The 9401-nt window shown below is 38.7% G+C and overlaps 1 long non-coding RNA gene across 1 annotated transcript; it reads left to right on the top strand.

Annotated features, from left to right (window-relative positions):
- Window positions 1-225: 225 nt before the first annotated feature.
- On the top strand, window positions 226-7158 carry LOC140625027 (uncharacterized). Its single transcript, XR_012024424.1, has 3 exons — window positions 226-1207; window positions 6622-6818; window positions 6919-7158. It is a non-coding gene; the product is annotated as an uncharacterized lncRNA (long non-coding RNA).
- The last annotated feature ends 2243 nt before the right edge of the window (window positions 7159-9401 follow it).

Raw genomic sequence — 9401 nt, 5'->3', positions numbered from 1 at the left:
ATGAGCCATCGTCACTGGGACGTGGATCCCTTATTGATTAAAAGTTACAATAGATGTTCCAAGGATACTTTCCAGTTTTCCACTAAAGATCAGTACCTTCCTGGTGGCATAAAGTGGGACCAGGGAAAAAATCAAATTGTCCTTAATTGGACTTTCCTTTTATTCATACCACTGTATAAAACTCTAAATTTTCTTCTTGTATTAGTTAGAACAACAAGTGTCCTTTCTCACTGATGTTTCTAAAATAAGGTACTTTTGTGCTTTCTAGCTCTATGCACCAGAAGTTAATGTATACAAATATGCACTCGACATTATTCATACAAATATGTCTTTATGGATGATGCATCCATATAAATGCCTTGTAAGGAATACTCCGGAATACTGAGTTTGGTACCCATTAGCTATAGTTGAGGTAATTTAGGACAAATGTCCGCATACGTTGACAAAATGAAGTTTACTATAGAAATAGTAAAATAAACATGACAAACACCTATTAAACAACAGCCCAGCGGGTACTTTCATTAGATGATTTCAGGTTTGAAATAATACCATCATCTTGGCAATTTGGGAACGCTGGATGACAATTCAATGCCTGGAGCTTAGAATTAATATTTCTCCCCCTGTGGAATGTAGTGTTTGTGCATACATGCTGCACAGAATCTAAAAGATTTATATGTTCAAGCCTATTTTTATTCCTATGCCCCATTACAAAGTAAAACTTCTTTATTTTCAGGACCCTATTATCTAGTACTTGACCATGAATGCTACATATGCAGTAATTTTCTCTTTTCAATGGAATAGTGAAGACACTTTTCAGAGTACAGGGATGGACGGACATGGAATTATAGAAAACGTCACAAAAGTGATCACAGACAGTCCTTATGTGACACCAAGGAGATCTTCACCCCCAAAGTGTTCTAACAGCCATCAGGAATTCAAAGAGCAGTAAAAAGAATTTTAGTGGACTCCCTCATAATTGATCATTTCTTTCTTCCTTTTTCTTTTTTAAAGATTTTATTTATTTATTCATGAGTGACACAGAGAGAGAGAGGCAGAGACACAGGCAGAGGGAGAAGCAGGCTCCCTGCGGGAAGCCTGATGCAGGACTCGATCCCAGGACCTCAGGATCACGACCTGAGCCAAAGGCAGACGTTCAACCACTCAGCCACCTGGGTGCCCCAATCATGTCATTCTAAGAATCTCTAAGGTATGAATCACCTGGCTTTTCAGAACCTCTCTCTCATTGTTTTCATCAGAAAAATCTTTAAAACTTTCCATTTTATATGATTATTTTCCAGAGCTTCCTATATAAGAATCTGCTATATGAGACAATTTGAAAGAATGCCCCAATTTTCCCCTCAGGTGGTCTGCGCCCTCCTGTTGGCCCTGGTTTCTTCCCAGCATCCTTACTGATTGAGCCTGTATTCTGGGCCTTGAAAGCACTGCTTTTTGTTTGTTGTTCAAACAAACTCTCTTTAATAGCAGCACATGTAAAAGAAGACTTTAGAATTTAATTTATTCCAGTGTAATGAGGCTGCCAAGAAGAGATCAAGGTAAAAGTCAACCTTCTTTCTTTCTTTATTTTTTTTTAAGCAGAGCCTGTAAGAGCCTGGCTCTCTCCAGCCATCTCCGCAGTCTCCTCTCTCTGACAGGCAGCTTATACTCCATCCGTACTAAACCACTTAGAGTGCCCATCAAATGCCTCGTTCCCAGGCCTTTGTACATGCACATGTCCTATTTTCAACGCCATCCTCCTCTTCCTCTCTTTTCTCCCAGCTACCTCTAACTTGTCCTTCAAGCCTTGAATCAGGGCTTCCTCCCAGAAAAGTCTAAGTCTTGCCCTACAGCCCACCACCAGCTCAGCTGGGGAAAAAGGTGTGTGTCTATCTGTGTGTGTCTTACACCGTGTCCTCGTTTTGTACGTATGAAAATCTCAGCCCTCGTCTCTCTGAATCACAGTTATCTCTGTGAAGATCCACATCTCCTAAACAGATAGACAATGATCTCCTTTAGCCCTCGGATTGTTTGTTCCTGGCTCACCTCTAGAGCTCATCACACCCTTGGCCCTTACCAGTCACTCAGTTCATTTGGGATGAGTGAATGACCCACCTACTGAACCTAGGGTTTTAATCTAGAGAAGAGGACTCAGAGAGGTACATGAGAGGGGTCTAGATATCCTGAACTACTGTCCTTTTTTTTTTCTTTTTTTTTTTTTTTTCTGAACTACTGTCCTTACCATAATAATAGCTAATCTTTATTTATCGCTCAGTAAGTGCCATGCTATCTTTCAAGTTTCTCATATATATCAAGTCATTTATTCCCGGCCAAAACCCAATCTGGTGGTATTATTGCCATCCTCATTTTGCACATGGAAAATCTGAGTCACACAGAAATTAGGGAACCCGCACAACCTTGAACAACATAAGGTGGATTTGGGTTTCAAACCAGATAGTCTGACCCAAGAGGCCATACTCTCAGCTATCAATACAGAGATTCTGACTAGGGCTGCAACTGTAGAAGAAGAGATTATTTCCAGCATTTAAGTCTAAAGCTGGCATATATTTTAAGCTCAGTAACTCTCTATGACTTGTTCAGAGTATTCTAAAGGCTGGAATCTCACTGAATTGGCAATGGCCTTTGTCTCAACAGAAAAATAAAACAAAACAAAGCAAATAAATAAATAAATAAAATAAAAAAAAAACAAAAAAACAACTAGAGTTATCCAACAATGGAATGGGCTAGCTCTAAAGTCATTCCTTTGTAAAACTGTTGAAGCCGAGACTAAGCTACCACTTGGTGGAAATTTGGGAACTAGAATTCACACCTCTGAGAAAGATTAGATACTGGTGAGTTGTCAGCATTGATACCAGCGTAAGTATGCTTTGGTCAGCCACGTATTGAGATACAGTGACTACAGTATAGAGTCATCCAAATGAGGTCATTGAACTTTTTCAAATAACCAAGATGCTATTCAGGCCCAAATCAAAAATTTTCTGATAGTAGGGATACAAGGCACTGCGAAAAGCATGTAGGCTAAAAGGATAGGAAACATAACATCCGTTACTCACTGATCAAGTGACAGTGTCTATATCATTTCATCTTTCAGAGTCTGAGTTTCTTCAGCTTTAGGATGGGGATAATAATAGCTTCCATAGTTTTGATAGGTGAAGATCAAATAAAAGTTTGGAAAGGGTTAGAATGTGTTGTAAATGTAAATTGCCATGCACCTGGCTGGCTCAGGTTGGTGGGGTTTGTGACTCTTGATCTTGGGGTTGTAAGTTCAAGTCCCATGTTGTATGCAGAGATTATTTTTAAGAAATAAAATCTTAAAATACATATCTGTGTGTATGTATATTACCACGGAGATAGGAAAGAGATACAAAGTTATGAGGAAATCATCAATGTCATGCATATTTATATATGCGGATGCTTATTCAGCCCGTAACTATTATCAGCTATGGTGACTTTTGTAAATATTTTCCAGTATGATTCAGGTATCTTTCTCAAAAATGTCTTAGTCTCATGGTCTGAATATATGGTTAACCTTGTATGAACTAGTATCCCTTTCTGGACGATATTTTCTGTGTCTCAGCCCTTATTGCCATAATCACAGTATATAAGTAGCCTTGACTACTTAAAATTCTTAAGTTGCTGAGATCAGAGACACATTCAGAATTTTAAGGCTGGTTGTAGGAGAATCAGCCTCTTTCATTCCTGCATCTTCGTATGTGCTCAGATAACAGCAGAACATGCGCAGTGACATTTGTTTAGCCATGATAGCAGCAGAAACGCCTGTACGTGCAGATTGGGACTGTGGCCTAAGCTCAGTGGCAGGCAGCCTGGATCAAGGGAAGAAAAACTTTGATCCTAGGTCACAGAGTTGCCACTGGGTGAAAAGACACTTTACACACCAATCAGACAAATCGTCAAATAATTTTAGATGGAATTAAACAGTAGCATTGAGAATGGGAAAGGGCAGAGAAAAAAGCTAAAATAATAAAGAATAGTGGGAAGAAGTGAAATGAAAAGATGAAATTCAAGGAGAGAAAAGACAACAAAACGAGAAAAGGAAAAAACTCACTAATGGTGTGATAAAAAGAATAAGACCTCTACCGGCTTCGCTGGACAGATGAAGGGGCTCCCCGAACCCCACATTTCTCCAAATACCCAGAGATGGATTAGCAAAATAATATAAACTGAGCATAAATTTGCTGACTGTGGTAGTGTGGAGTCACCTTGGACCTCATCAGCATTGCTAAACATCACCCGTAACCTTTCCATTATCACTGAGGGTCTGCTCAGCACCAGGCCCAACTGCTCCAATAATTTCAATTACTTTCCCTGACAAATTTTATGTTTCATGTATTTTAGTGGCCTGATAATTATGATTTCTCTCATTTCTCGCTATCGAGCTTAATGGGTTCCAGCATGAGTGTGCAGTTTCAGAAATGAAGTTCCACTTGAATTCACAAGTTATTATCTACTTTCATTAATGGAATTGGAAAAGAGAGAGTGGAAAAGAAATAAAGAATGAGGAAGAAGGAAGAGATGAGTGAGCAGGAAAAGGGGGAGAAAAAAAGGAAAACAAAAGGCTAGGATAAAAGAAAAAAAAAGAACAACCAAAGGAGAAAGAAAAAGTGTAAATGGAAAGTAGAAAGGAAAATACGTTGACTTTTTTTTTTTTTTTTTTTTGGATAGGAAAAGCACTGAATAGATTATTTCTATTATTAAACTCATGGCTGATGAAAAGCAGGACGTGTTGGAAAATTTCCAGGCTTTGTGGCTAGACCACATAGGGTTAAAGAGCCTAGTTCTTTCATTGACTAGCTGTGAGATCCTAAGCATGTTACTTGACCTCGCTGAGATTCATCTGCTTTCTTCTTTGTGTGAATAAGAGCACCGACTCTATGAGCTAATTTCCCTTCCTCTTTCTCACTCCTTCTTGTGTGTGTGTGTGTGTGTGTGTGTGTGTGTGTATCAACAATTTTTTACAGAATGACAACTATAGGATGACAACCGAGAAATTGTGCTGGTGCAGGCAAATGGGCTTTCTGAGAGCTGCAGAGCAGGGGACAGAGATGAATGAGAGCTTAGGCTGCCCGGGCATCCATACAACTTTCCTCCCCCATGAAGATATGACTCTACTCCCACTTGTCTGGCATAAGGAATGGGAATGTCCAATTTTGAACAATGGAAGCCTTAGTAAAAAAGATTATTTGTGGCAGTGTTACCTGATTACCATGTAAGCCCTCGTGAAGCCAGGTGACACCAGAAGCTGTGTGACACCTGTTCAGGTGCAGATATGCTCAGTAGGTTGCAATTTCTCCAGCTTTGTGGAATTCTGATTTCTGGCCAATTAATTGGTAACTTAATCTGACTTACAGTGGGTTTATGCATGTCATCTCTCACAACCAATATTTAATCCACCAGAAAAGATTAATCTGGGAAAATATATATATATATATATATATATACATACAGATATATGATTCCAATATGCAGTGTTCACACACAATTGAATCTGCCTTCTTTGGGCCTTTATCTCAGCAGGATCACATTAGGTCCAAATTAGGAGATTTGATATTATTGACCTGGTCTCACCATCTTTTCTCATAGTCTACTTTGCCTCAGATAATCATGACAGGGAAGCACTGAATGTTGGAATATACATGGTGAGTAGAAAGAACCTAAGGGAATCTGGCCTCCCTGTGCTTGGAAATCACCAGTCAATGGCAGCCTCTCCGGGAGGCCTTGATCCCAAAACTCAATTAGCAACCATGAATCCAAGATCTAAGAGGCAGGTCTTGGATTTCTTTGGCCCATTTGAGCCAGTTAAGAGTCCTGCCTTAGTTTCTATCACCCCTACTTTGGTCATCCAAGGATCAGCTCTAATTCTAATATATATAGAAATCCTGAAAAGTTGAATATTATATTTAAAGTAAAAAAAAAAAATTCCTTAGTGTGGTAAAAATGACTACTAAGGCACTTTGAAGAATAGAACCTTTCTCACCTCTCAATCTCTGGAGTTAAGAAAATTAGCAAAGAATTTCTTTCCTACTTTTTGGAAGTTATTCTGTGTTTCTTAAACTGTAGCCATATAAATTTTGGAGAAGCTCAATCTATTCATATGTATCACTGAGTATGAAGAATGTAAAGAATCCCCACGTTGGCTGAAAAATTTTGTTTCTCATTTTTTTTCTGAGACCATGGAACCAGTTGCCTTCTGTGATTAAATGTAATCTTTGATATAAAGTATGTGGTAAAAGTATTCTTTTAACCATTAAGATCATATCTTTAATGTTCTTTACATCTTGATATCACCCTCAAAGTTTTATGGATATTTTTAATTTGCACCTGTTGAAAATCAGACCCACAATAAAAATCTAATGGAAACAGAAATAATGGAGGTGTAGTAGATGTTTTGTAACAGACTTGTGGAATTTACATGTCTCCAGTGTCCACCGCATCCCATGGTCCCTGTCCCAATGTCCCAATGAATTATTTAGTAGTATGATTTGTCATGTGAAATAATACTTGGACCACTCATTAAAGACTTGTTATATGTCAGATGCTTTACATAATTTAAATCTAACTTTCACAAAGACATATTTATCATTGCAGAAAGCAACTCCAGGAGCTCAAGAGACTTACCTAGGGTTACAGATTCAAGTTAATGCAGTGCAAGGATTTGAATCTATGAAACCCAAATTCAGAACCAGATGTTCCCCTCTTCTGCCAAATTGCTATTCCCAAGACTATCAAGAGGTCAGAAGAAGAACTCACAGTCCACCTCTTTCTTCCGGCTAAGTAGCAATGGGGTCAGGTCACATAACCACTTTTTTTTTTTTTAAATCATGCATGATATACACATTTTTTTAGAAACATTAAAATGCCAATTCAATCCTCTTGCTTTAAAAGATCCTGGATATTATCCATGCTGGAGAAGAAGGAAGAACATATCTGCCTTCGAATGGTGGAGGAGTAAGGAGGACTCCCGGGTTGAAGGGAGAGGATTTTGTTGCAGGAGAAATTTGGAATACGGACTTTGGGTAAGGGAAAAGTTCCGCTGCAATGCCGTTTGACAGAAATATGGTGCAAGCCATGGATATAAGCTCATACTTAATTTTAAATTTCTTGATAGCCATGTATGATAAATAAAAAAACAAACAGGTGAAATCAAGTTTCACAATCTTTTTTATGTAATCCAATGTATCTGAAGGATTACCATTTCAAGACAGAGCAACACAAAACATTAATGAGATACTTCACGCTCCTTTTGTATATGAAGTCTTAATGAGGTCTGGTATGTATTTTATACTTAAAGAACATACTTATTTAGAGAAGTCACATTTCACATTCTCAATAGTAAAATGTGGCTAGAGGTTACTGTACTGGACAGTGTGGCTCTAGCGGCTTAAAGAAGCCTTGGACAAAGAAGGTAGTCAAATGGATTTTGCATTAAAATGAAATAATTTCAGAATGGGGTACTCAGGGTATAGACATTTATATACTGATAGCTGGAGAAGGATAAAACTTTCATAAGCTAGGAGTGAGGTGAATATAATATAGTTATCCACTATAGGGGATAGTGTAGAGTGGAATGACGAGAAGAAAAATAAATATTTGGAGAGGAGGCACCTGATATCCATTTTCTAACACTTACTCAACAGAAAGATACCTTCAACCCATTCTACTGAGGAGAACACTGAAGTTTAGAGACAGTCATTGGCTCAGGTTTCTACTTTTTACTACTCCACGAATCTGCGACTACCCTAAATCAGTAGTTTGTATGTTCCTCATTTGCACCGCCTGCAGTAAAAAAAAAAAAAAAAAAAAGAATAATCTTCCAGCCAACCTAAGTCTATATTGTTGACATGAGGCAGACAGAGGGGATTTGCAGAGGGCAAGGTGGGAGGAGGATACAAAGCTTGCAAAGAACTGTGTTTCAAAGGCTGTAGCTACAACCCTAAGCCTTTAGGGTGTTGAAGGCAGGGAGCCAGGCCCCAGGCAGCTGTTCTGCTATACAGTTTTTATTCTGGGGACATGTACCTGCTGTTCTCTTGGCACAGCTGAAGATAAAAAGCAAAGGATCAGGTTTGACATGCAGTCAGAGAGCATGGGTAGAAGAACTGAAGAAACCGTTTCACGTGACGTTGGTTAAGAATCAGAGGAGCTTGTCCAATGGCCTGCTCTGGATATTCACATGCAGGGATAGATTCCTATCCAATTTATACAAGCTCTGTATGTTTCCTGGCTTATATTTTTAAATATAAAATAAAGCAAGCATCCTCTAAACTGTCCATGTGAAAAAATAAAAATAAAAAAAAATAAACTGTCCATGTGGAGTGCAGATAATCTACATTCTCTGGGCATAGACTGTAAAGTGATCTGCTTGTGCCATGGTGGTGAGAGGATTTCTTACCACACTGTTCCCATCCTGTCTCTTCTATGAGAACTGAGAGGAAGAGAAAGGGGGCATCAGACAGCTCCACTTAGCCTTACTTTTGTGGAAACAGCTTTTCATGAAAAGGAAGTTATTTTCAGGTAAGGATCCTTGCAGACAAGAAAGAAAAATCAAATGAGCTGAAAGTTACTAAGACCTTCTTTAAAAATGGAATCATAATGAATTCTCATTTCTATTTGGATAAGTAGTTCACACTTAATGACTTACCCTATAGGATTATAAGAGAGTTAGATAGACTCTACTCATTCATTCAAAGTTTCCTTCAGTAGTTATTTTTTAAGCACCTATTATGAACCAAACACTCTTCTAGGCTCTGGGTGTACAGTAGTGTGGCAAAGGCTCCTGGTTGATCCTTGAACCCATGTTTTCCAGACAAACATGACTTGACTACATTTCCCAGAATTCTTTGTGGTTAGGTTTATAGGTATGACTCAGTACTAGCCAATGAACTACAAGAGAAAGTGTTACCTCTGCTCTTGCCATGTGTGATTTTCCACAACCTTTCACCTGCCACAGTGACCTTGGACGTTGCGGTGAAGGTGGGAAAACCACCTGAAGAGGGATACAGAATCCTCACTTGGAGGAGAGCAATAAGAACATTGGTTTTAGATCAGAGATGAACTAGAAACAAACGTCTACATCACAGCAGCACCTTAAATAACATAAGTATAAATAACAGACTTGCTCTGTGCCCTCTTGGTCTTACACACAAATGGAAAAAGACAATAAATAAACAAGCCCCAGAGACATTGGGGGCATATATGATCATAACATGTTAAGCCTATATAGAACTCCTCATAGCTCAGGTTCACAATAAAAGATTAAAAGTGGTGGTGATACAAATAATTTACATTTGACCATAGGATAAAGTATCTCTTCATCCTGCCCCCTTTCCCAACATGCACACATGCTTCTTTTTCTACCCCCCACCCCCAAG

This window comes from Canis lupus, chromosome 35 (genome assembly GCF_048164855.1).
Source record: "Canis lupus baileyi chromosome 35, mCanLup2.hap1, whole genome shotgun sequence".
NCBI lineage: Eukaryota > Metazoa > Chordata > Mammalia > Carnivora > Canidae > Canis > Canis lupus.
The sequence above is the reverse complement of the archived record's forward strand: the minus strand, read 5'-3'. Positions and strand labels throughout refer to the sequence as shown.